The 27643-nt window shown below is 38.7% G+C and overlaps 1 long non-coding RNA gene across 1 annotated transcript; it reads right to left on the bottom strand.

Annotated features, from left to right (window-relative positions):
• LOC141568057 (uncharacterized) lies at positions 1–27643 on the bottom strand. The gene is made up of 3 exons (XR_012491072.1): positions 27516–27643; positions 9208–9304; positions 1–265 (listed from the first exon to the last, which is right to left on the bottom strand). It is a non-coding gene; the product is annotated as an uncharacterized LOC141568057 (long non-coding RNA).

Raw genomic sequence — 27643 nt, 5'->3', positions numbered from 1 at the left:
TGGAACACATGCAAATTTCCAATCAACACCTGTCTTTTAAATTTTAGAGGGTCTCTTGTCAACAGTCCGACTTACAGAGTATCAAGTTCCCACTAACCTTTTTTAACATCTAGTAATTAGCCAGAAAGACAATCCATCAGGATTCTTACCACTGTGTGGTAAGGAAAGCGCCAAGTGCAGGTAGCTCTTAACCTTGCTCTTCAAGGCCATTGAGAATATTCCTATTACACTCTCCAAAGCACTTCTGGGGGTGATGACGGTTCTACTGCAAAACAAAAACACGTTTTTCTTTTTTCATTCTGCTTTTGAACTATAATAGAAGATAGGTTTTCCTGGTGTCATGACTATTGGCAAGAATAACGATAGCCCTTACATAATGTAATAACGCCTTGCTTCGGTGTAACATCTTTGCCTTCCAAAAGCTCAACGCGCTCTCATGAAGCACTAGCTCTATCACTCCCACCCTCACTGAAGTAGATTGAGGCATATGTGCAATCCTCATGTACAGGACAGGAAAACGGAGACATTCCGAGGTTAGGCTGATCCGCTGGGGTTGCACAATCCAGTTAATGATAAGGCCGGAACTCTCTGCATTCATTTACTGAGCCGCTTTCTCTTCTCCTACTAAGATTCCAAAACACATAAATAAATTAATCTGACACTTCTCTGAAATGAAGAATAATGGTTACTTAAGGCAGACAAAATATTTCACTCTCTTACCATCTCGTAACATATGCATACTGTTTATGGGCCTTAAACAAGGTCCAGACCCCTTTCTAGATGAGTACCAGTTATAACTTGGAGGCTGACCATCCGTAGATATGGAGGACGGAGAAGAGCCGGAAATGTGAGTTTCAAGACTGTTATCTCCAGCCTCGCTAAAGTAGGACACTAACACATATAGTATCAATTAGAATTCAGGCACTGCACCAGACACTCCACGCATGATTTCTCATTTAATCCTACATCATCCTTTAAGAAAGGTAATAACGTTCCCATTTTACAGATGAGGAAAGTAAGCCAGGAAGTGGCAAACTCTAGGTGGTCTCAGCTCTCTGCTGAGCTTAGAAGCCCTTAAAATTGATCTGCCTTCAGTTGCGAGTAAGGCAGAACGATGGGTTCCAACATAAGTAACCTTGAGTGTATATATTAAGTTGAATCATAAGAAGTTGCTGATATTCACCTGCTTTCCACCTACAAAAATGGATATTTCATATGATTCAAATTATTACTGGGGATAGGGAGTACCCGAGATGTACTTGGGGAGAAAAAAATCTCAAAAGTATTAATCCTAAAGTAAAGTCAGAGGTTGCCTTTGAAAGCACAACCAAGGGCTTTAGATGAAAGAGACCGTCTGGATGGAGAATTGTAATTCAAAAAATGCACCAGTTCATAATAAGCTTAGTGAGAAGGGGTGTGTTCCCACCACTCGAGCAGAAACTTCCTTTCCCAAGCCCTTCTAGGATTTTGCCCTTCCTATTCATCCTTTCTGATCAAATTCATCCTTTAGGTAAACACAGGAGGGATTAGAGACCTTTAATTGGCTTTGAGGAAGAAATGGTAATCTGAGAAGCTGAGGCAGGAACTATCTTGTGTCTTGTGGGAGACAAGCAGGGAAAGAAAGAGGAAAGGAAATAGCTGCAGCTTGACAGGCTGTTCCCAGCCAGAGGAGAATATTCAAGAACAGGCAAGATTGTTAAACTATTCAACCAAATTTGTCCATGGTCTATGAACATGCCATCTTGAATTTCTTTTTTCACTCCAGCTCTTCCCATGTGAAGCAGGGCAGTTCAATAGCATCCCAAAGTCTAGATCAGTGGTTTTCACACGTTAGCATGCATTAGTATTACCTGTGGCCTTGAGCAGGGGAACCACACCCCCAGAGGTTTTGATTAATTAGGTCTGCAGTGGGTCCTAACATGTTCCCAGGTGATGCGATGCTGCTGGTCAAAGGAGCACACTTTAAAAACCACTAACCTGACTTCCAGCTATGTACAATTGCACTGCATCTTCCTGCCATGAGATGCAATTACCTGAGCCATGTCTGCACATACAGAAGCCACACATGAACCAAGGAGGATAAACCAGAGTTGATGCACCCCAAGGGACTGTGACCATAAGGGATTGGCTTTGGCGCAAACCAAGTTGCAACACAGTCGACTCTGTTGGATTCATATTAATAATAGCTAACAGTTATTGATTGGTTCATCTGTTCCAGATCGTGTGTCATAACTACCCAACTATCTTTGAGATAAGTGTGCTGTTATCCCCTCAGTTTTATAAATATAAACTCTGAGCCTCACTGGGTTAAGTCCCTGGTCACTCAGAGAATGAGGGAACTGGATGTAGAATCCATGACTCTCTGAGTTAACTGCTGTACACTGTACTTCCTGAGCTCCGGAAACACTAGATCGGGAAAAGAGAGGTACACTTTCTGTGTTTTTTGATAAGGAATAAATATAGGTGAATGAGAGTCCATATTTCTTTGTTCTACTTTCTTATGTCTTGTCTAGTTAATTCAAACATTCTCCTCCAGCCCCATTTCCTCCTCAACCTTTCCTATGCTAACACATGGGAAAATGTTTCATGTGTTAAAGTGCAGGAGATTGGAGAATGGGGTGCCCAGCTACCAGAGGTGGTGTCTTAGATTTACTTATCTTTAACCCTATTGAAACAAACACCTCATTCCTTGTGGGAACATCACCTGGTGTTTGGGGACTCTGGCCCCAGAAATATTATGGATTCAGACTCCAAAGGAAGTTGATTGCAAGGGGTGGGGCACTTAAACAAAAGCTTCTTGATTTTACAACACCCAACTCTTGCATTGTCTATCCCATCTCTTTGATGTTGTGGGGCTACAGAGATACCAGGGTCTTATCTGAATGGAGAATTGCTTTCATTGTTACTGCTCTGGCTTTGATATGCTCCTTAACTAGTCTCATAGCTTGCTCCTTCACCCTGAAGTTCCTACTTTATAGCTTCATCCAGGACCTGGCTTCCAGAGATGACTTGCCTGGGACTACAAGCTTCTAGGGTAAGAGTTGATGAAGCCTCTCCTCTTGATGGGAAGATGCTGAGATTTTCCCAGGAGCTGGGCATCTGGCATACAAAGTTCAGGTGCAACCTATGGATCATATCAGTGGCTAGGGACAGATCTTCAGGAAAATTTGCTACACAAGGGCCAATCACTAGCTCCAGAGAGTGCTGTTGTATTGTACTTTGGTTCTAACTCACCCCTTTGTTTCACTGTACTAAAGTACACAGATGTGTGGCCACATATCAGCTTCTAGTGAATCACATCCTACTTTCCCTCGTGACGTATTCGGTCCAAACAAATCGCCCTTCATACTGACCATTTTCAAACCTATTTAAATATTTCCACATTGAAATTTCACATACCCTTTGCTCTAGCAATAGCATTTCTAGGTATTTATCCTGTAGATATACTTGCACTTGTGCAAAACGAGGTATAACAGAATTGGCTATAATAGTAAAATATTGGAAACAATCCAATCCATCTGATCCATCAGTAAGAAACCAGCTAAACAAATTACAGAAAATCCACACAATGGAAAATTATGCAATCATTAAGAAGAATGAGGCAATCTACCTGTACTGCTTATATGGAATAAATCACCAAAATGTGCCATTAGAGGAAAAGAAATTTATATATAATGTGGCACCATTAGGGTGGGCACCATTAGTATATATCATATGTGTGTGTGTGTGTGTGTGTGTGTGTGTGTGTGTGTGTGTGTGTGTGTGAAATAAAAATGTCTTTCCAGAATGAATCCTAAGAAACTAGTGATGTTGCCAGTTGCTTCAGGATAGATATTAGATGATATGACCTAAGTGTTACTTATCCTTCCTGAGAGGCCTTGAAATTGATTTTGGACAATATTCCATGCAGCCTAAAGTAGACTCAAAATGGAAAGGTAATGACATGGAACAAATCTCATGCCTCCTCTCTACCACAATGGAAGACCCCACCCCCCAGTGTCCACACATGCTGGAACACTATTGACATACACACCACACAGTCTGATTTCTATCAAGCCCCCTCTTAAATAATCTACAGCAGAATTTTCCTATGAAAACGGCTGGCTTTTATAAAGAGAAGAAAGGAGATGTAGACACAGTAAGGCAAAAATGCAAAATCCCAGAGGGTGCTGGGACAGGCCTACAAAAGAAAGCAGCCCCCTCAGGTGAACGCAATGGATGGAATGAAGATTCAAGGGCCACATTTCCTAAAATACAGAGTTGCTAGAAACCTTGAACTTCTATGAACAAAATCTTCATAAAAATAAGCAAACCTATGATATTGTCTCTAAATAAAATAACATTTCTCAAAATGTGCTTCTTAAATCTCATTCACTGTCCACAAATTCTCTATGTATATATATTCAATTCCAGCCCTCAGGTGTGTTCCTTCATAGTTTCACTGTTTGCCTGCCAGGTGCATAGATGCAGCACCATTTGCTGGCACACTCCTCTGAATTTGACAGGCGCCAGAATCACAACTTTTAGAACCAGAAGGGAAATTAGAGATTGCAGCTCAGGGAGGCAACAGGATTGCCCAAAAGTCCTATATTTGCATCGGTAGACACAGAATCTTGAAATTTTCTCTCCAAAATCTCTGTTAGTCTCTCTCTTTTGGTTCTTTCATTCCAGCACAAAAGTTAATTCATATTGCCCTGTTAGCCTTCCCCACCTATAAATTATGCCCTCTTTTAAGTGCTGTCTTCTATGTCTTCTCTCCAACAAACTTTCAGATTGTTTTATCTATACTCACTGTCTCCTTAATCTCACCAACCCACAGAAAGTTCTCTCCCTAAGAGTATCTGTGACCTGCCATTGGCAAACCTTAAAATAAAGTTGGTTTTGTCATAAGAAAGTCTCTGCATACACATCACCCTCAACCACTCACTCCGCCACCATTTTCCATGAAAGCCCTCCCTTCTGGTTTTCCTCCTGCCTCTCTCACTCCTTTTCAGTCTTTCCTTGGCAGAATCCTCTTCCTAATCCCACTCTTGAAATGCTTGCTGTCTGTCTTCTTTTCTCACTCTACCCATTTTCCTGGGCTCATTTTATTTGTACCAATGGCTTACAAATGTCTTATCTTCAACTTTAGTTCGTTCCATGATCCAGAACCCAACCTCCAACTTCTTATGGAATATCGTCACTTGGATGTTCCTCAGGCACACCAAATGCCACATGTGCAAAAATCTGAAAGCATCACTTTTTTTTCTCCCTTGTTTTAATGACAGTAACAGCACCCTTTTAGTCACTGAAGGCTGAAATTTTAGAGTCATCTTTAACTGGTGGTTTTTCATAAACCTTACATTCCATCAGCCACCATCTCTGAAACACCCTTCTAATCACAGAGGTGTGATCAAACAATATGGTAAATATTTAAATAAACAAAATTTGTTACAGTAAAAGGCCTATTGCCATGAATCCCCCTCAAAATACTCCCCCTCACTTCGAACATACCTATCCTATCGTTCTTGCCACTTTCTGAAGCAGCTCTGGAAGTCCTCTTTTGTGAGTGTTTTTAGCTTTAGCTGTGCCATCGTGGATGCCTTGGTGTCCTGAATTGATTCAAAACATTTATGTTCCATGGTCATTTTTGACTTTGGGGAAGAGCCAGAAGTCGCATGGTGTCAAATCCCGTAAATGAGGTGGATGAGGATGCACTGTAATGTTGTTATTTGACAGAAATTGTTGTACCAAAAATTATTGTTTGAAGAGACAGGGAGCATTTGGGGGGGGGGGGGACGGTTAATGGCAATATGTCTTTTACTGTAATAATATTTTTTTATTTAAACATTCACCGTATTGTTTGATCACACCCTACATACCATTTTCTCCATTCCAATGGCTATCATCTTAGTTTAGGTCATCATTACTGCTCGATATGCTATTACAGGAGTGCCCTAGCTGTTGTGCCTGCCTCCGATCTCTGTCTCTTCCAACCTCTGCTATTTAACAACTCTGCTTTTTTGTTTAAGTCCCTTTGATGACTCTGAGTAAACTTCAGATGACATTCCAAGTTCCTTACATCATCCACAAGGTTCTCTATGATCTCCCCTTGCCTACTTTTCCAGCTTCATCTCCTGGTTTCCTCCTACCTCCACCTATATTGAATAACTTACCATCTTCCAATGTTCCAGCCTGCAGCCCACCATTAGGTGCTAAATGTGCTATTACTTATACCTGTAATGCCCTTCCTTGCCTCATTCACTTGCTGATTTCTACCCATTCTGTGAACTCAGCTCAATTATAACTTCCTCCCAAAGCTCTTACCAATAGTCTCTTCATACCATTTCCATCTGAGTTAGCTATTTTTCATCTCTACTTCAGGGATCCTCTGTACTTCCTTCAATGTTTAATGCTTCATGCTGTACTTAAAAAGAAAATGTATCATCTCTTTTTTAATTAATTTTTCTTCTCTTACAGTTGTATCTGTTTGAGCGTAAGGACTATGTCTTACTTCTCTTTCTATCACTATGTAGTATCTATAACACAGTTTGTGCCCAGTTCCTCATTAAGTGATTAAAGATTAGGATGTGATTCTTCTGGCTTCTAGAACAGTATTTTTTACACTATATCTAAAATAATAGACTGATTGATTAAGAGGGTGGTATATCAATAATCAACAGTGATCTGTAGAACATGAGATTGTTCTTTACACTGTACAGAAACATAACTGTACAAATTTCCCATGATTCCAAAGACCTGATAACTGGAACTGTCTTCCAAGAACAGATTTAGTTATCATCTGTGTCTTAAGAATTAAGTTATTCATTCAAGTATTTATATATGTTGGCTACTAATTACTGTTTAAACCTGGAGATGCTGCTTGCTGAGGTTCACTTCAGAGATGACATCTTTAACGGTTCTCAGATTCGACTGCAATTTGTAATAATTACTGCCCTCCCAGAAGTCTAATTTCATGATTCTCATCCAGAGATTTCCTCACCTGACTGGCAGGTTTGTCAGAAATGTCCAGCCCTTAAGAACACCCTCAATTTTCTGTCAAGACACAGATAAAACACTTTGAGTAGCTCTTATTCCAGACCATCTCATCTTCTCCCACCCACCTTCATTTGACAATAAAATGTGAGGGTCAGTGAGCCTGATAAATCATGTTTAGGTTCACTGGAAATTTGAAACATTTTTATTTCCAGTGTTCATGCCATAAGACCAACTTATAGGGAAAACTACTTTAAAGTAATGACATGTGGGGGCCTAAATAATGAAACACGTCCAAGTAGAGACCGAGATGGAATCTTATTATAACGCTTAATTGTAAAACAAATGGAAACCACCTGCAAAGAGCCCATTAAGCTGCAGAAATTAATTTGTGCATAAATTTGTTTAGAACTCAAAGTTTATTTTCCCAAAGAAGCTATGTTATGCATCATGAATCCTTTCCCCCAGCCTGCTTTTAATGGGTATTGAATCTTTTATTTAACTCTGATAGAATTGAAGAATCCTTTTGCCACATCCAACAGTATAAATGAGGGCAACAATATAAGTCGAACTTCTAATGAGCAATGTATCTGATTTTCCTATAACACTTGCAGAGGAAGAAACCATGTTTCAGGCAGATAGGGAGGAAAACCCCAAGACAGGGCAAAGGAGATTTTGCATGAGCTCTAGACTGCTAGGCTGGAGAAGCTGTTTCCTGCAGCCAGTCACATCCCAGTTGGGCATTTGTACTTCGGGAGGTGGGGCATAAAGCTAAAAGGAAATTCCACAGCATCAGACAGACCCTAATTGAGGGACATTCCACAAGATAACTGGTCTGTGTTCATCAAAAATATCATGAAAGACAAAGAAAGACTAAGAACCTCTTCCATATTAAAAAACGATGGAAAATATGTAAACTGAATGCAACCTGTGATCCAGGATTTTCTTTTGCTATAATAAACATTATTGGGACAACTGGAGAAGTAAATTAGATAATAGTACTACGTATGTTAATGTTAATTCCTGATTTTGATAACACTATGAGTACATAAGAGTGTCCTTGTTTTTAGAAACTATCCACTGAAATATTTAAGGATAAAGAGGCATCATGTTTGCAACTTATCCTCAAACAATTCTGGAAAAAATATATATGTATATATATATTTGAAAGAAAGAAGAAAAGAAGGAAGAAGGAAGGAAAGCAGGAGAGAAGGAGGGAGAGAGGAAGGGAGGATTGGTAAAACATTGAATGTGAACATGAAGGGTACACAGTAATTTTTTGCACACTTTTGCAACTTTTTGGTAGGTGTGAAATTATGTTAAAATTAAAATTTTTTTGAGATGCGACCATGTTATTAAAATTCTGTCATGTGGTATAATTCTTAGACGTGTGGGTTTGGGAGCCTAACATGCTTTCTAAAATTTTTTCACTGGAGTAACAATGGAGCAATGCTGCAAATCCTGCAAGTAGTGAGGCAACCCTTTTGAAAGTGTCTGTCTCTGATTCTTCTATGCTGAGCGAGCTCCTAGTGGGAGGGTAGAGACAGTCTACCAGCCTATAGCTGCCTCCAAGGACCCACTGTTTTGAGTATTCTGAACACTGCTTCCCATTCTGAAAGCATGAGCAACATTCAGCAATTTCACCCAAAACTTTAGTTGAGCCTGTTTAATTTGGCTTTCCTTAGTTTTGCTGCTATGTTTGGACAACTGTGTGGATCTATTTACAGCTTTCCCTATTGTCTGAGAATGTGGCTTTGAGACGGTGTCATAAGCCATTTTGAACATGGACACTAATGATTTTTTTTATGATACCTAGATTCACCCTTGGGTTTCCCCCCTCCTCTTCTTCTGCAGGGTCATCTGTGCCACAGAACTTGGGCTGGACCTCTTCATTCCAAGCAGCTCACCCAGACCGCGTCCCTTGGCCCTTCCTTCCAGCAGCTATCATGGTGAAATGCTTGACATGGCTCTGCTCAGGCTTGTCCACATGCCAAAATCAACACGCAATACCTACTTCTGGGTTTTTTTAGAGCTGACCCAAAATATCTATTTACCCAGACATTGACATTCTCATGAGTAATAGGCAAGGCTCTGAGGACACACTGTTGGTGGCAAAGTAGAATTCAGAATCCCACTCAGAATTTCAGATTTGGACAGGGACGTAGAGATTGTCAATTCCAACCATCTCATCTAGGATAAGAAAAATGGGGTGGCAAGTAATGAATAACTTACCTATTAAAACCAGCATTGGGGGTTGGCCAGTTAGCTCATTTGGTTAGAGCACAGTACTAGCACCGAGGTTACTGGTTCTATCCCCACATGTGCACTCCTTAAAAAAAAAAAAGCATTAGAACCCAAGTAATCTGTCTCATGGATCAGTTCCTTTTTATTCTACCAATGAAATGAATGCACTTGGGTGAACTGACCCCAGGAGCCTGAATTGTTAGGTGGGTAATGGCAAAGGCAGCCTCCTAAATACATACTTTGGGATTAGAGACATTTCCAAATCCTTTTTCAGAGTCTTACATGAAGAAACCTCAAACCCAGGATTCTAGCCAAAAACAATGATTCTCAAGTCCCTATGAAATCCTGGATGGATGTTTAACTGGGCAACATACTAACTGACTCCCATGGCAGATGCACATTTCAACAGGGCTCCAGGGCTGACACTTCAAAGGGAGTGGATGTATGTGTGCGTCTGAATCACACACAGTAGGTCATTTGCTCTTATTAATAGAATGAGCGAGTGCAAGAGAACATGAAAGAAACTTCTGAAAAGTAATGCAGAACAATATGTCCCATATTAATTTGATTTACCTGTTTCTCACAAATTAGAGGGAAGCTTACTGAAAAACTTTATAGGGAAACATCCAGAAACTTCTAGAAAATATATACTGGAAAAGGGATACTTTACTTTGTCTCAGGTCCTAATACTAAACAGGACAAACAAAGCTATTAACTCAGTCATTCATTCACTCATTCATTTATTCATTCACATGACAGGTAATTATCTATTTCCACTTAGCAATACGTGTCATGATAGATTTCAGTGAGGTATTTATACAGCCATTCTTGAAAGTTATTGGTGAGAGTTGCTTCCAGGGGCCGATCACTCCCTAGTACTTCAAGTCTACCCATGCCTGGGCAGAGTGGGTTCTGGGGGTCAGAGAAGCCCTTGGGCAAGGTGTCTCAGGTGCTGGCACTTGGAATTTGGGCCAGCATGCATAAAAATGTTAAATGTCAAGGGAATGTGCATAGGACACAGAGATCGTTGCTTTGAGTATATTCTTCAAGGACTGATAAAGAGCTCAGTGTAGACTGGGGAACAGGTGGTGTTGGAAGAGGTGAAGAAGGGACCTCTGAGTCAAGGTGAGGCTGGGGGATTGGGTCAGTGAAAAATCTTTTCCACCATAGTAAGAACTTCTTGACAGTGGGAAGCTACCAATGTGTGTAAGTATCAGAATGATTAAGAACAGAATAGAAATTCATTTTAGAACAAGCAGCAGGTCCAATTGTGGAGGTCGAGCTGTGTTCAAAACTTTGATGTATAAAGATCTACTACTGTTTGTGTGTCACAAGTAACACTTATCCTTTCAACAAATATCTATTGGGACCCGGGAATGTGCTTTTAATTTTTGAACAGAGTTTGCAAGTGACTTTTCTTAATGAAATACAGATAATTCCATAATCACTATGTAATATCACTTCTATATGCAGTCCCATGCACTCTCTTGAGCGGGAGCATATACGATATAAGCCACAGTCACAGGATAACATGCTAGCCATGGGTAACCACCCCACCCTCAGGATGTTATCTTACGCACAAGCACCATCTGTCAGCATTAAAATTGTTTTAAAATGTTGGTTTTTAAAGTGACGAGAGATCACAAACTGGGGACAGTTCTTTCATAGCTTCGTCATCGTTACTGTAACTGGGCTCTTCATTAAACTCTCTGCCATTCAGCCTTTTGAATGTTTTGTGCAGAAAAAATAATTTCTACAGACTATAAAGACCATTTCCAAGGTTACTCAGTTAGACTTCGTAATCAATTGGATGTATACATGGGAAGTTGGGTAGAAAGAAAAAATGAAGACTCCCTAGGCTCTGGCTGAAACAGTGAGGCAAACAGTCCGTAGTGTCACTGATGAGCCAGAGTCCAATGGAAAGTAGGGAATTGAAAGGCAGCAGGAGGAAGGAGTGGGTGGGGTCACTCGCAAGTGAGTTAACGTCGTGTTGACTTGAGTCTCCAGGTAGAGGGGCTGCTATTGTAATAGAGCTGTTGGAGTTGGAACTGAGGCATGAAATTAAGGTTGGAGATAGATTTGGAAGAATGGAAAGCCATTAAGAAAACAAATTTTCCACTTGCACCTCCATTGTTTTTTCTGCTTCTACTTCTCCTTCTGCTCCACCACACTGCTCCCCCTTCCGCCCTAATTCCCTCCATCTCCACCCAAGGTTACCCTCCCGGAATAATATTATGTATTTTCAAGGCTTCCCTTTTCCATCACCAAAGATTTCTCATTCCTAATCCCTTAGTGACTTGAGTACTGTTTTCCAAAATGACAATGAACTCCTCTGACAAATTACCTTCTCCTAATGTAAAAATGAATTCACATGTCACTGTTCCAGAGGAGGAGTTGTATATTCCAAAGGACAATGGATGGACCACTACTTGGACAACAACTGAAGTACTAGTTTTTCAAAATAGGATCCTCCTCCTCCCGAGGAGAAAAGCTAGTGTCTGGGGAAGTGCTCAAGGCTACAGAATAAACATGATCCATCTTTCTGAAACATCATTTGTACTCAAAGATTTGAGGATGGGTGATAAATTAAATAAAACATGAATATGTATGGAAAGGATGTAAAATTCCCAGCAATTTTTAAGATAAAACATAAGCTTCCAAAGCATTCCCTGCCATAAGGTTCACACTGAATTTGACCTGCTTGTGGGGGTACATAGTGGGAAAGTTGAGCTAAGTCAGTGCTTCTCTGAGGACTGTGCCAAAGATGGGAATTCCTGGACATTGGAGGGCAAATATCTTAGAGCCAGCAAGACTTATGATATCCCCATAAATCATGCCTCTGTAGCCCACCCAGACAGCATATACCACAATCCTATGCCCTAAATGAAAGTTCCTTGTTTAGCTGACTTCCCTAGCATTGGAACTTGGTGCACAAAATACCTTTCAGATGATGTAAATCCATCCACTACAAGCCTTCTTTAGATTTTTCTGTCATACACTGTTTTGAGTGTAACACATGTGTTTTCTTCCTGCAGAGAACATATCCTGATTCCAGAAAATCTTCCAGGAGAGAGGGGAAAAAAATGCATACACCAACTTCTTGAAACATTTGGCACCTGCCACAATCACCAATAAATCTAAACTGGACAGCTTGACATTTCCTCAAACAAGACCCCACCTCTCAAAGACCATTTGTCCTAACATGAAAAACAATAAAAGCCCAGCTGATAGAATGCAAAACATTTTCCCTTGTCTAACTGGAGAAGCAAAAACAAAATAATTGCTTGCTTAGGCAGCGATTTAAACTGTCTCACAGTCCATGAATATGACAATACTGTTCAAATGGCATCAGCAATAACCTTCAATAATCTTCAAATTGGAAGATTTTATATGCTGTCCCAACACTCAATTTTTTGAAAACTACCTGTCCAAAGAAAACTGCACTCTGATCTTTTTAAGCATTGTATATACCTAAATGAAGGCTGTGGAACTCATTGCATCCTTTCTTACTTTGTAAAAACACAGTTGTCAGTTCCGGCCTTAGAAACAATTCAACTTATAAACAATTTAATGGAGGTTTCCTGTCTCCTCCTTTCCCCTTTAACATGGAGCCTTCCTCCGTTGTTTCCAAAGGGGACCTTAGCTTCCCCACCAAGCCCCCACTCCCACAGGCCCTCCTCCCTCTTACCACTCAAGGACTGCCCAGTTCTCCCAAAAGGAGGAGGACAGGATACGGCAGGGCCTCTACCAGTTTCCCAATCCATTGAGCTGTCTCGCAAAGGGTTGAAAGTTGGGGCCTCAGCAGCTTCAGAGGCCTTTCATTCCAGCTCAGCCACTTGGGGAATCCAACAGGCTTTTATGATAGCTTGGGAAGATAACTGTCCCTTGGAACATTGTTCTTTAAGAAAAATGCATCTGAGGTTCCAAGGAACTGTTGGAACAGAACATTTTCACATGATAGGATGTCTGTGATGTACATAATATGTTAGAGTCTTACACATGGTTTCCATGGACCCACAAGATTTCATGGGAGTTCCCTAGCAATGTCACCAAAAATTAATCTAGACGCTTTGGGAAGGGCTGGGAAAATCATCCAATGGGTTAAAGCACTCACAAAGTAGGAGCAAAAGGTTCGTTCTTTAAATTTGATTTTTGTTATTTTGCAAAGTATCAGAAATAGCCATAGTGCAGGAAATCAGAAATCTTTTGGACTTTTTTCACTTATTTTATGATTTGATATTGTTATTTTGAATTCTATATGGTGAAACCAAGTTTACAGCCTTTTAACAATCTCACACACACCTTGATACTAGATAGAGGAAAAAAATTAGTGTTTGTACAGATACCAGCCTTGGCTTCGGCACTAACTGTCTAATATCTGGGTGTCCATTTTCTCGTGAGTTGAGTTTGCCTAAGGATTCCTTCCAGTTTAACATTTCATGGTGTCAACCATTTCTCTCTTTTCTTCATGTTCTCCAATGGGACCTTCCTGCCCTAAATGAATCTGTGCCAAAATTCCTCCTGATTTAGCTATAAACACAGCTGTGCTTCCTGTATCCATGAATTGACATCCCCAGAACCTAATGAAGCAGCAGATAACATGGAGGATGTCAGCAGATACTGTCTACAAATTTCAGTAGATAACATCTGCAAATCATCCTGTGACCACTCATGACCCAATGTCAATATTCACAATATTCCAAGTTAGACAACCATTGAATTATACCTACTAGCGGCCAAGGAGTTGGCAAATTCTCTTGATTCATCACAATACAATAAATCCTAATGTTGATATTATTTTAATACCTTTCTATTTTAGAAAACAAGTATCTAGACATCATAAGTTTTGAAAATGGAAAGGTCAATATCTGTCAGTTGGTATAAAAGAAAACTGAGTTAATACATTTTGCTGTCCATTCATTATGTCTCTCTCTCTCTCTCTCTCTCTCTCTCTCTCTCTCTCTCTTTCACACACACACAAATACACACACACACACACACACACACAAGGTCTGACAGTTAAGTTTGCAAACTAGATGCAATGATGTTGCTAAACTTTTTTGATATCCGACGGATTATTCATTATGAATTTTTACCAACTGGACAAATAGTTAACCAAGTTTACTATTTGGAAGTGCTGAAAGACTGCGTGAAAACATTAGACAACCTGAACTTTTCGCCAACAATTCATAGCTCTTGCATCGCGACAATGCACCAGCTCACATGGCACTGTCTGTGAGGGAGTTTTTAGCCAGTAAACAAATAACTGTATTGGAACACCCTCCCTACTCACCTGATCTGGCCCCCAATGACTTCTTTCTTGACTCAAAGATAAAGGAAATATTGAAAGGAAGACAGTTTGATGACATTCAGGACATCAAGGGTAATACAATGACATCTCTGATGCCCATTCCAGAAAACGAGTTCCAAAATTTTTTTGAGGTGGACTAGGCACTGGCGTCCATGCAAAGCTTCCCAACGGGAGTACTTCGAAGGTGACCATAGTGATATTCAGCAATAAGGTATGGAGCACTGTTTCTAGGATGAGTTCACAAATTTAATTGTCAGACCTTGTACACACATACTCACCATCCCTCCACTATGTGCCAAAGGTTTCAACAGTCAAAGCACGATGAGTATAAAACTAAGTCTTGCTTAGCAAAGAGGTTTTGAGTCCAAGGAACCTTAGATAAAATAACTCCTAAGTCAAAATGCCTTGCCAGAGCTTTGGAATCAGGTAAAACAGGAGTGAGTTAACTGTGGCCTATAAAATCTGGCTTACCACCTGTTTGTGTATACCTGCAAGCTAAAAATGGTCTTTACATTTTTAAATAGTTGAAAAAATTCAAAAATGTGTAATTGCTTGAGACACATGAAAATTTTATCAAATTTCAATGTCCATAAATAAAATTGTATTGGAATATATCTACTTGTTTGTATATTGTCTATGGCTGCTTCACACTACAACCGAAGAGCTGAGTAGTTGAAACAAAGACTGTATGGCCCATAAAGCTGAAATATTTACTATCTGGTCCTTTACAGAAAAAGTTTGCCAATCCACTTTGATTCTGCCACTTAATATCTCTGTGGCATTAAGCAAGTCTCTTGACTTCTGTGACATCAGTTTTTCTCTTTCTAAATTAAGAGTAGTGATAACTAATGTGCAGGTGTCCAGCATGATGCTTGGACCCACACAGGTTGGTTCTGTTGTCATGTCTCCTTCTCACGCCTTTCTCTGTGCAGCTGTTAGAGGCATCAAGCCAACAGACATTGGTAAAGTCCTAATTCACAAAGAAGGCAAACCACATCATATCTCTGTTGCAAGGACCAGAGCTGGGCTTCTGGGCCTATTTTAGTAAAAGTTATTTTTGGCCAGTACCTGGACTTTTTATTATTTTTCTTTCAGCAGAGGTGAAAGTGGATATTAACAAATTTGCATCTAACACTTTTTCTATTATACTCCTGGGAAACTCTTGACCAAGAGGAAAGTGTGTTTTAGTTGTTAAACTGATAAACCATATAAAATAAGTCAATAAGTATTAAAAGTTGGAGGGTCCAGACAGCCCACTCCATGGAAATTGGGATTATTTATTCAATATGCAATTACTGCAAAGCATAACAACCCTCCCAGTGAGAACCCAAATCCCAGGGTCCTTTGAGATTTCCTTGCTGTTCTCCAGATCTCTCTGCCCACTTCATTCAAAAATTATTTTACCACTAAGTCAACTCAACAAGAAAAAATGGAACTCTGAAACCAGCTAAGTAGTTGATTCCTACCTCAGAAGGAAACCTCTATGTTTAGAGAAATTAAAGTACAACTTGGTAGTTTTCTACCTAATTGGGAGGCAGTGCGCTCTTGTGGAATGAACTATGAAAGTAAGCAGGCCTGGGTTCAAATAGCAGTGTATCTCCTACAGCTCGGGGATGTTGCCCACCTGCCTCTCTGTACCTCAGTCACTTTATCTGGACAATGGGAATCATTTTTACCCCATGGGGTTGATATAGGATTAAATAAGATGACATATAGAGCTGCTTATGAACCTATGAGCAATGCCTGGCTGGCACGTAACAGCTGTTCAGCAATTGTTCATTCTTCCTTCCCTCCCCTGATTCCAAATGGAATCAGCGGTTCAGGATTGCTGCCATTCTGAGTACCTGCCAGTGCCAGGAACGGTGGCTCTATGAAAGATCTCGGTTACTATTTGCAATAGCCCTGGGTGGGTGATATTTCTAGCTTCAGCTTTTAGAGAAAGACATTGACTATGCCATCCTGAAATAGTTACGCTAAAGTGCTCTATTCTGTCTGAAAAGTATAAATTTAAGGACTGAAGGAATTGTTCGTAGCTGGTTGGTTCAGCTGGCCAGCTTTGTTACACAAAAATTACTAATAGTGCTTAGGCCTGTGAAGGTGGCAAAAATAATGAACTTAATCTTCCCAACCTTTAACAACTTCTTACTGAAATAGAAGATACTGAAAATACACTTAACACATACAGTTCAATGAATTTTCACAAACAAAACACACCCTTGTAACCAGCTCCCAGACTAAGAAACAAAACGTAGATGCCTGATCACTGCACTGTACACCTGAAGCTGAAGCTGAATAATAATGAATGTCAACTATGATTTAATATATATACATATGTATATAGTTGACATTCATATATATATATATATATATATATATATATATATATATATATATATACTCATAGGATGTGGAGTACAGAATAGGGAATAGAGTCAATGGAATTGTAACAGCTACATACGATGTCAGAGGGGTAGTAGATTGGGGTAGGAGGGTTATCACTATGTAAGGGGTGTAAATGTCTAACTATTACATTGTTTTTGTACACTTGAAACTAATAAAAAGAAAGAAAGAAAGAAACAGAACAGGACCTGCACCCAAGAAGCCCTGGTCATGCTTTCTTCTGGTCACTAATCTTTCTATCTTGACTTATAACAGCACAGATTAGTGGTGCCTATGTTTATATTTTATATACCTTAAACCATATACTGTTTTCCCTTTTGTGTCTGGTTTCCTTTGTTCAACATTTATGTGTATAAGAGTTACCTACATTAATAGGTATAACGAACATTAGATCAGTTACTCCCAATAATGTAAAGCATCCCATTTTGTGAACATGCCACATTTTATTTATCCTTTCTATAGCTGATGGGCATTTGAATAATTCTAGTTTGAGGGTATTTGAGCATTCTATTTCACATCTTTTGGGACAATTTTATGCATTTCTGTTGAGTACATACCGAAAAGTAGACTTGCTGAACCCTGGGGTAGCTTACGGTCAGCTTAATAGGCAGGGCCAAGCATTTTTCAAAGGGGTCGTATCAATTCATACTCCCACCAGCAATGCCCCACATCCTTGCCAACAGTCACACTCTTCCATCTTTTACATTTTCACTTCTGGTGATTTCTCCTCACATTTTTAGTTCTGTCCCATATCCAAAATATTCAACTACAAGAATGAAAGACAAGAAATGAATATAAGGAGAGTAAATCTACATGAGGGAGCATCACGTAGATGCCATGAAAACCATGAGGGCCATGAATATGTAATTAGCCACTGGACAGCGTTATCATTACAAATGTACGGGGAACTCACTTTAGCACACAATGACTCAGCCCCCTCCCCCACAGTGCATTTAAATTAAATTTCTGTAATAGGATTCTGTTTTTCCATCATCCTACATTTTGATTTCAGAATTGCATTTTCTTCCCACCACTGACTGCTTGGGTTTCCCAGGATAGTCTTAATGAAATTTGGGATATTGGCAAAGAACAAGTAAGAGAAATAGGAGAAGACTGGGCTCCAGATCCAGTAACAGTCAGTAAGTATAAATATGTACTTCAAAATGGGAAGCAGTGGGGGGGAGTGGAGAGGGAGGGAGGACCTTGGGTTGTGCCCAATATTTCCCATTTGTAAGGACTACTTCACCAGCTGATACACGGTAATAGGAATACTTTGCATTAGTACGGCCTTTTTCAGCTTATAAAATGTCCTGGGAATGGATGGTGCACCTGGAAAGAAACAAATCCTGTGAAAGCAGCAAGCTGAAGTGCTGCTACTTAGCTGGCTTCACACCAGAACCTTTCTGTGATAGTCAGGTAGGGGCCACGCTAAGTAAACATCAGCTTGTGATAATAACAGGAGCCATCAAATGCTCTCTCTCTCTTCTGGTCCCTGTGTCATGCCATCTGACCTTGGAGACAAGCTAAAAATGGACTTCCCTCTCTGCCCCACCAAGACATTTCTTATGCTACTTACCTCCCCACCCCCACAGCAATCCAAGGCAGTTGTGGTTTTACCACTGAATGTCCTTTAACATATGGCCGTACCCCATTGCTCATAACAAGCGCCAATCCTTACTGAGCGCCCGTTACCTGGCGGGCAGTATGCTAAACACATTACACACATTGTTTTGATTTGACTTAATCCCCACAAAGCTCAGTCACACAGCACATAAGTCACAAGGTCTGGCGTGCATCCTGAACTGCTGCCTCTCACATCCAGCTCTCCTTCCATTTGGGGGAGGCGATCTGAGGAGCACAGACCTTGTATATCTTCTCATCTCTCCAAAACACACCCATACCCGCTGATGCTTAAGATTCCAGAATTCTGTGTCAAAAAGGGTGCTTGTTTGATGCATTCATATTTAATGAACACATTAGCAAACAGTTGCCCTTTAAGAAAAACATGTGAATAAGGAAAATGAAACTTTGTATCCTGGGGACCTTCATACTGGGCTTCTGAGAGGTCAAGGAACATGAATTGCTGGATGATTTTCCCTGTCGATTTGTATGTCTAAATCCACAAATATTTTTGTAGATTTCCTTTGAGATAAGTCTCTCAGACACTGAGACCAAGACTAGCTCAGAAGGTAAGGACAAGGTAGACACCAAATTATTCTCTCAAACCCAACATAATATAACAAATGAGCCCCCTTTAATTCTTTACTTGGAGTTAAGTTTATTTTATCCAACAATGTATTAATTCCCAAGTGTGTACAGTTTAAAGAAACAAAATAGACATTTGGAAAGGTCTTGGTAATTCATGGTTGATAGAGGCAAAATGGGTCCATTCCACCCACTGGGGTATCATAAGGATACACGTTGATGGTTGACCTCAAGAAGCAGAGGTTCTTCCACATCACCACTGAGGTAGAAAGAACACTTTCATCTCTCCCTCTTGGGGCAAGACCCCAAACTCCTAACCACATCAGCAATCACCTGAGGAGTCTGGCTTCTGCTACTTCACATGACTCATCCCTCACCAGTCTATGCCGTAGTCATATCAACACTCTTTTAGTTCTTCGCACCCCCCGAGTGCTCACCTATATCCAGGCCTTCACCTGTGTTGCCCCTCTGCCTGGGAAGCACTCTCCTGCCCTTCGTTACCTGATGAATTTTTCCTCACACTCTCAACCTTAGTTTAGATTTCTATAAGAAACATTAGTCAAGTCCCCATATGTGGTCAAGATCCTGATCCTCTTAATGGTGTCCCTTGCATATCCATTTTTCATACTGACCACTACTGACTGTTTCTATATCTTTGATTATCTTGTTCTCCCGGTGTCAAAGGCCTAGCATGAGTCCTGACCCACAGTGAGTACTAAAATACCTCTTCATTTTGAATTAACTGAAAATTTGTTTATTAAACTAAGATCATTTCTTCTTCTCAAACAATAGTAGCTCCCCAACCTACCTTCAACCATCTAATATAAGCATGTCATTCTTTTAGGGAAGGAGGGAGAAGAGAAACTTAACAGAGATTAGAGCCTAGACTCTGTAAGACCAAATAAATCAATTCTACTTAGCTAACAAGTAAATACAGGATTAGGAGTCAAAAGGCTACAAAAAAATCCCCTTCCTTGGCATGTGTAGAATGCATGGCCAGCTCAGAAATGTCTTCTGTTTTTCCAGACAGCTTTTATTGCTTAATTGTTCAGCAAAAAAAGGAGGAAATTCGGCACTCCCAAGTCTCCCTCCCACAGAAACCTGTTTTACTAGCTGCATTTTATATTGCTGCAGAAAGAACTTATGGAAAAGAGCAGAGGCTGACAACATGCATCCTCACAGCTCCAGAATACACATCCAGGGCTTGTATGAGACTCAGCTTTTGGCGTTTCCCTCATGTTCCTCTTAGAGTTGCTGTGTCATTAATTGAATTTGTATTTTGGTGCTTGTATAAAACATTCCCTTTGTGGTTCACTCCCAGTCTTAAACGTGGCATGTGACCACATGTAAATGTGTATTTTTATGGTTCTATAATCTCAGGACTTTTAAATCTCTATTGCTTAAAGGCATACAGTGAGCTCAAGTGGAAAACTCAGGAGGTTTCTGATCATTTAGAAGTAGTTACTGTGCTGGTTCTAAGGGCCTTCGCAGCTTCAATCCTTGAAGGGACAGGACCATAGCAAAGATAAGGTCCTGGCACCTAATTAACTCTTCAAGGCCTTAAAACAAAAACCGTCAGAAAATATGCAATCTCTCTATTTAAACACCTCGTTTGCAAATGCCTGTATCTGCTTACTCACTGGAAGGCTTTCTCCATAAGAGTTACTCCTATTGTCTTGTCAGTCCATCTTCAGAGTGCATATTCTTTCCCAAGCTTTCATGGGTCTCCTTGGATGGCCTTAATGAAAGGTGGGGTATTGATAAGGAAATAAAATAGGAGAGAATTGGGCTCAGGATCCAGGAAATAGACTCTCTTTATGTTCTGCAAAAAACCTTCCTAATGGTCTCTCAACCTACATTTCTTTTCTTCGAATCTCATTCTTCATCCCTATAGTTGAATATTTTGTGGATCTGAGACCAGAATCAAAAGGTCGGCAAATGCAAAACAAACCAAAAAAACTCACAAATTTATTTTATATTCAGATTCTCCTTTTTTCTCCAAAATAAGCATCATTTCTTTGTCACTGACCACAAAATTACAAATCAAAAGAATATTTGTAAGTGTTAATTTGCTGAAAAATACTGTATCTACCTGTGTACTTTGTCGGTCAATTAAATTTCTTATACCTAAGACTCTTGAGATGTTTTTCCATAATACAAGTATAATTTCCATATGCAATATGCATAAACTATTTGCTCTTTAAGCCAAATTAGCCTGTTGCATTTTTTTCCAGAATCCACTTCCACTTTTGTTTCTCTTTTTTTCTTTTTTTTTTTAATTATTGTTATTTTATTTTTTAAAATTCACTTTTTTCTGAAAGCTTGTCATAAAAAAAATAGGCGACAGGTTTTGAAGCTTAGTATAAAGTCACACTTAACATAAAGTCACACAACTGACCAAGGAAACATCTGTTCAGTGGGCTTGCTCAAGAATTGAGAAGCTAACAGCCTCCTCACCAGATCACTGTGTACTGGGCCCAAGGCCCTGCAACATTTTGGTCAAGGTTTTCACTTCCAGACCACTAGATTCTGCATTCAAAACTCCACAAGTAATGGATGGGAAAAGATTACTAGCCACTCCGTATTTCTAGCATGTGTTTATTTGTAGTAAAATCTCTAAAGTAAGATTTGGTTTGGTTTCATATAAAGAAACAAAAATTCATAGACACAGACAATAGTTTAGTGGTTACCAGAGGGTAAAGGTGGAGGGGGTGGTAGATGAAGGTAAACGGGGTCAAATATATGGTGATGGAAAGAGAAGTGACTCTGGGTGATAAACACACAATGTGATATATAGATGATGTATTACAGAATTGTACACTTGAAACCTATGTAATTTTACTAACCATTGTCACCCCAATAAATTTTAATTAAAAAAAAAAGACTTGGTTTTATTTTGTTTTTATCCATTTGTTTTTTTGTGTGTGTGTGTGTTTTTTTGATCTGTACAATTTATGCTGGCAAATCATTTCTGATCCAAGTGAACAATCTTACTTGTAGCACTATTCATTTCAACTTGTTAGATTTGGCCCAAATTTGGCTGTCATGATCTTTTGGATTTTAACTTAAAATCAACTTAAGTCTATTATCTAGAAATTGTGTTCTCTCTTAGCATTGTGTCCATAACACTCTTTACAACCATACTTTCAAATTTTCACCCAAAGCTCTGATTACTGTTGGTAAAGGCAGTTCAAGAAACAAGCTTTGGTTGGTGCCCAGTATTATTATGGCTGGGTTGTAAAAAACTGGGTTTTTATTGATGCAAGTCCTCAGGTAAGCATCAGGAAGGAACTTTGACAGTAAAAATTGGTGAGAGATGATGGAGGTGTTACATTTCCAGCACTTGAGTTTTCTAAGAATGGGAGGATTTACAACTAGGGATGGTTTCTGATGAAGTGAAGGTGAAATTAAATAACCTCTTTAGGTCTTCACTGGGTTTGTGAAATCATTTTGTTTGATATCTTGGAAAAGAGAATGATCCCTTCTATACCAACATTTCTATTTCGCATATCCATACTTTTAAAGGAGTCAGCCCTGGGGAAACAAAACAAAACAAAAAGTCTAATGGGAAGCTTATTCTCATCCACATTTTAAAGAACTACCCTACTCTGGGGTCTTTTCACCATCTGGCTCCATGCATTCCGAGAACCAGTAGGCAAGACTTTTCTATCTTTGGTGGAGGTCCACATATATCTGATTCTCTTATAGCCCATTCCAAAGTAATGAGTGAAATTCTGAGGCAGTTTTATTTATCTGCTTATTTATATATACCTAGACTTGCACTACAAAAAGAGTTGAAGTGGATAGCCAAAAGTTAATGCAAGAAATTCCCCAACACAACCCTCCCTCTCGCTACTTGAAGCTGTAGCTCACTTTGATGGGTATTAGGGCACAGCATGAAGCTTATGTTATTGACACTTGTATAACATGCAAGGTTTCTTTCAATATTGTATGTACTTATTAGGTGTCTGTGGCTTTGAAGGCATAAATGACTACACTCTGCTGTACTCAGGGGATGTGATCAAATTACATTCATGCACAAAAGAATCCACATTGCACCTTTTTCTGTGTTTTTAAATACTTGAAATCCAATAAGAACCTTCAGGAATTACAACACCTGTCTTTCAAGTACATTTACATTGTATGCACATTCATAACTGTCACATTCTCATGGCATTTATAACTTTGGGTAAATAGTGAGAGAAAGGAATTCAGTGGGGCAATGAATAATTATGAAAAACAATCTAAATCAAGAAAAGAAACTTTTAGATTTCATGTTAAGTATCGAATCTTCTCTAGAATGAACTTGCTTCTTTCTTATACAAACCTAATTGTTGTTTCAGGCAAGAATCATCTATTAAAATTAGTGCGTGAACATTTTCCACAGAATTAGAACAAATAATCCTAAAATTCATATTTGAACCACAGCAATCCTGAGAAAGGACAAAGCTGGAGGCATCACACTACCTGACATCAAATTATACTACGAGTTCATAGTAATCAAAACAGCATGGTATTGGCATAAAAACAGACACATAGATCAATGGAACAAAATAGTGAATCCAGAAATAAATCCATACCAATATGGCCATTTAATCTATGACAATAGAAATAAGAATTTACATTGAGGTAAAGACAGTCTGTTCAATAAATGGTGCTGGGAAAACTAGACAGATACCTGCAAAAAAAATGAAACTGGACCACCTTCTTATGCCGTATACAAGAATAAACTCAAAATGGATTAAGGACTTAAATGAAAAACCCAAAACCATAAAACTCTTAGAAAAATATATAAGAAGTAAACACTCAGACATTACCCTTAGTAATATTTTTGCTGAGATATATCTCTTCAAGCAAGGGAAACAAACAAACAAACAAAAAATACATAAACAAATGAGACTACATCAAACTAAAAAGTTTTTTCACAGCAAAGGAAACCATCAACAAACCAAAAAGACATTCCACTAAATGGGATAAGATACTTGCCAATGAGACATCTGATAAGAGGTTAATATCCAAAATTTATTTAAAAAAAAAAAAATCTCATATAACTCAACACCAAAAACCAAACAAACCAATTAAAAAATGGGCAGAGGATCTGAACAAACATTTCTCCAAATAGGATATACAGATGGACAATAGACATACAAAAAGATGCCCAACATCACTGATCATCAGAGAAATGCAAATGAAAACCACAATGAGATACCACCTCACTCCTATCAGAATGGCTATCAATAAATCGACAAACAACAAGTGCTGGTAAGGATGTGGAGAAAAGGGAACCTTCGTGCACTGTTGGTGGGATTGTAAATTGGTGCCTCCACTATGGAAAATGGTTTGTAGGTTCCTCAAAAAACTAAAAACAGAACTACCTTAAGACCCAGCAATTCCACTCCTGAGTGTTTATCCAAAGAAATCCAAAGCACTAACTCGAAAAATATATATACCCCTATGTTTACTGCAGCACTATTCATTATAGCCAAGATATGGAAACAAATAAAATGTCCATCAATAGACAATTGGACAAAAAAAAATTGTGGTATATTTATAGAGTATTACTCTGCCATAAAAAAATGAAATCTTACCATTTGCAACCACATGGATGGACGTAGAGGATATTATGATAAGTGAAGTAAGTGAGACTGAGAAAGATAAATACCATATGATCTCACTTTTATGTGGAATGTAAAGAACGGAATAAATGAGCATACAAAATAGAAATAGACTCATAGATACAGAGAACAAACTGATGGTTGCTAGATTGGAGGAATGTTGAGGAGATGGGTGAGAAAGGTGAAGGGATTAGGAAATACAAATTGGTGCTCGCTTCGGCAGCACATATACTAAAATAGGAAATACAAATTGATAGTCATGTAATAGTCACAGGGATGTGAATGCAATACAGTATAGGGAATATAATCGATAATGTAAAAGCTATGTATGGTGTCAGATAGATCCCAGACTTATTGAGGAGATCACTTCATAAATTATATAAATGCCTAACTACTGTGCTGTACACCTGCAACTAATATAAAACAATACTGAATGTCAACTATAATTTAAAAATACATATATATAGCCATGGGATGTAAAGTACAGCATAAGGAATACAATCAATGTTATTCTAATAGCTATGTACGGTGTCAGATAGGTAGACTTGTTGGGGTTGTCACTTTGTGAGATGTGTAAACGTCTAATCATTATGTTGTTTTGTACACCTGAAACTATTAATAACAAAAATAAATAAATACATAAAACCCACAAAAATAATTAATGTGTAAAAGTTTGATGAGAAATGGAATTTTTACATAGTCTCAAAGTATCTCCCCACAGAATACTTATTAATTACAAAATTTACAACTTTATAGTGAAGAAACCTAGCAGACCCCACCTTAACCAAGTGATCAAAATTAACATCAGTAATGAAATATCCACATCAAGTGCCTCCTGATGCAGTGCACTGAGAAGGACACAATATTATCTGTATGGTTTTCCTACTAAAAGTGGAGAAGCTGAAAAGAATCACGAGGAAACATCGGACAAACCCAAATTAAGAAACCTTTTCAAAAATAACTGGCCAAAACTCTTTAAGTTTCAAGATCACAAAAAACAAAGAAAGCCTGGGGAAATGTTTCAGATTAGAGACTATGTGGAGATGAAAACTAAGTGTAGTATGTAATCCTAGATTTGATCCTGGACCAGAAAAAAGACACTAGTAGGATAATTGGCAACATTTAAATAAGGTCTATAGTTAAGACAATAAGGTAGAACAATATTAATTTACTGATTTTGATCACTGTACTGTGGTTCAAGACATATTAACATTTGGAGAGTCTGGATGCGGGCATACAGAAATTATTTATATTTGTAACTTTTGCATAAGTCTGAAAAATTTTCAAAATGAAAAGTTAAAACATAAAAAAATTAAAGTCAAACAAGATGAATAAATATGTTCACATGTATGTCACATCTGATAAATTGGTAATGAAGAAAAAAAGATGTTTGAAAAATCTACAGGTTTGAGAACTGCTGAACTAGAGCATATACAACGTCTCTCCATGCTAAAGTTTTACAATTCCATGAATCGTGAAATTTAGCAAACCAGAATGTTTCGGGATCAATTCTTAAAAAAAAAAAAAAAAAATCTGCCTTTAACTGAACAGTGAGACAAAAAGAAAATTTATTTGAATGTCTTACATCTCTATGTTTGCATCAGGAGTGTAGGATCAGCTAACACTTTCATGAGAAACACAGGTTGTTTGAAATGATTGTGCTCTTGTTTGTTTCACTAGTACAGGCATATAAGCTCAAAAATATTTGTATCATTAATGCATTTCATTCTAGATAATATATGAAGTTAATAATCCAAATTATCCATACTCATCCCAACCTAGATGGGCCTGACACCCAGCTTCTTGTCTCTCACAGCTGGAATGTTCACAGATTAAAATTTTCATTTCCTCAAATATTCAGGAGACAAATTTGTTATTAGGGGTATAGAAAATAACATGTAATGTATTCTGTGGGATCATTTAAATATAACTAGCATAACTGTGCCTCTATATTAATTTTATTAAATAATGACATGCACTTACCTTGGCAATATCCACACTCTAGAATGAAGGTAGAAAAGCATATTTGAATTTGAAAACAAATTTCCTGGCTAAAATTAGCCTCAGGAATTGTTTATCATCCCTGATTCCTATTCTTTAAAACTTTGTTTCAAGTAAGTGTGCCGTGTTGTTTTTACCAGGGATACACTCTTTCACTGCACACACCTGTAAGGGCAGGAACAGACTGGGGACAGCACTATGAGCTTCTGGCCTTTTCTCTGCCGCTCACCAAATTGCCTCCATTTTCTCAGCTGTAAATAGAGGTGATTGGGCAAGGACGTGTTCTCAAACCTTGTGTTATGGACCTGTTTAGCAGTCTGATGAAGTCTATGGCATCTGCTCAGAATAATGTTTTTAAATGGATTAAGAAAATACATATAATTACGAAAGAATTAATTACATAAAATACAGTGCTCAAAATAATTTTAAATATGTGATATAGTAATATACGTATTTTCTTTAGTAAGACATTAAATATAGTGTCTAGCAGGCGATCTAATAACTACCATAATTTCAAAGAAGTGATGGGCATAAATATCCTGAGATCAGCTGCAGCACTGCAATGTGATATGAAGACATCTTTGATTTCTACTGTGTCAAAAATTACAAGTACAGGTGATGTCCCTGTGGTTTGTTGCCCACAGTTGAAGCAGAAAGAATAGCAAATTTCAATTAGAGGTTAATGAAAACAAAAATGTAATTATTTTCCCAACCACATTCACAGATTCCCGTGGATTCTCTCCAAGGATCGCCTGGTTACAAACCTCTGGACCAGATGACCTCCAGCTTCTCTTCCAGCCCTGTGAGTCTGTCATTTCTGTAATCTTCTTCAGCCAGGCACCTTAAGGGGGGACCCTCGCCAGCAATGTGTATGTGTGTGTGTGCCGCTCTC

This window comes from Rhinolophus sinicus, linkage group LG13 (genome assembly GCF_036562045.2).
Source record: "Rhinolophus sinicus isolate RSC01 linkage group LG13, ASM3656204v1, whole genome shotgun sequence".
Lineage (NCBI taxonomy): Eukaryota > Metazoa > Chordata > Mammalia > Chiroptera > Rhinolophidae > Rhinolophus > Rhinolophus sinicus.
This window is presented reverse-complemented; position numbering and strand designations above follow the sequence as displayed.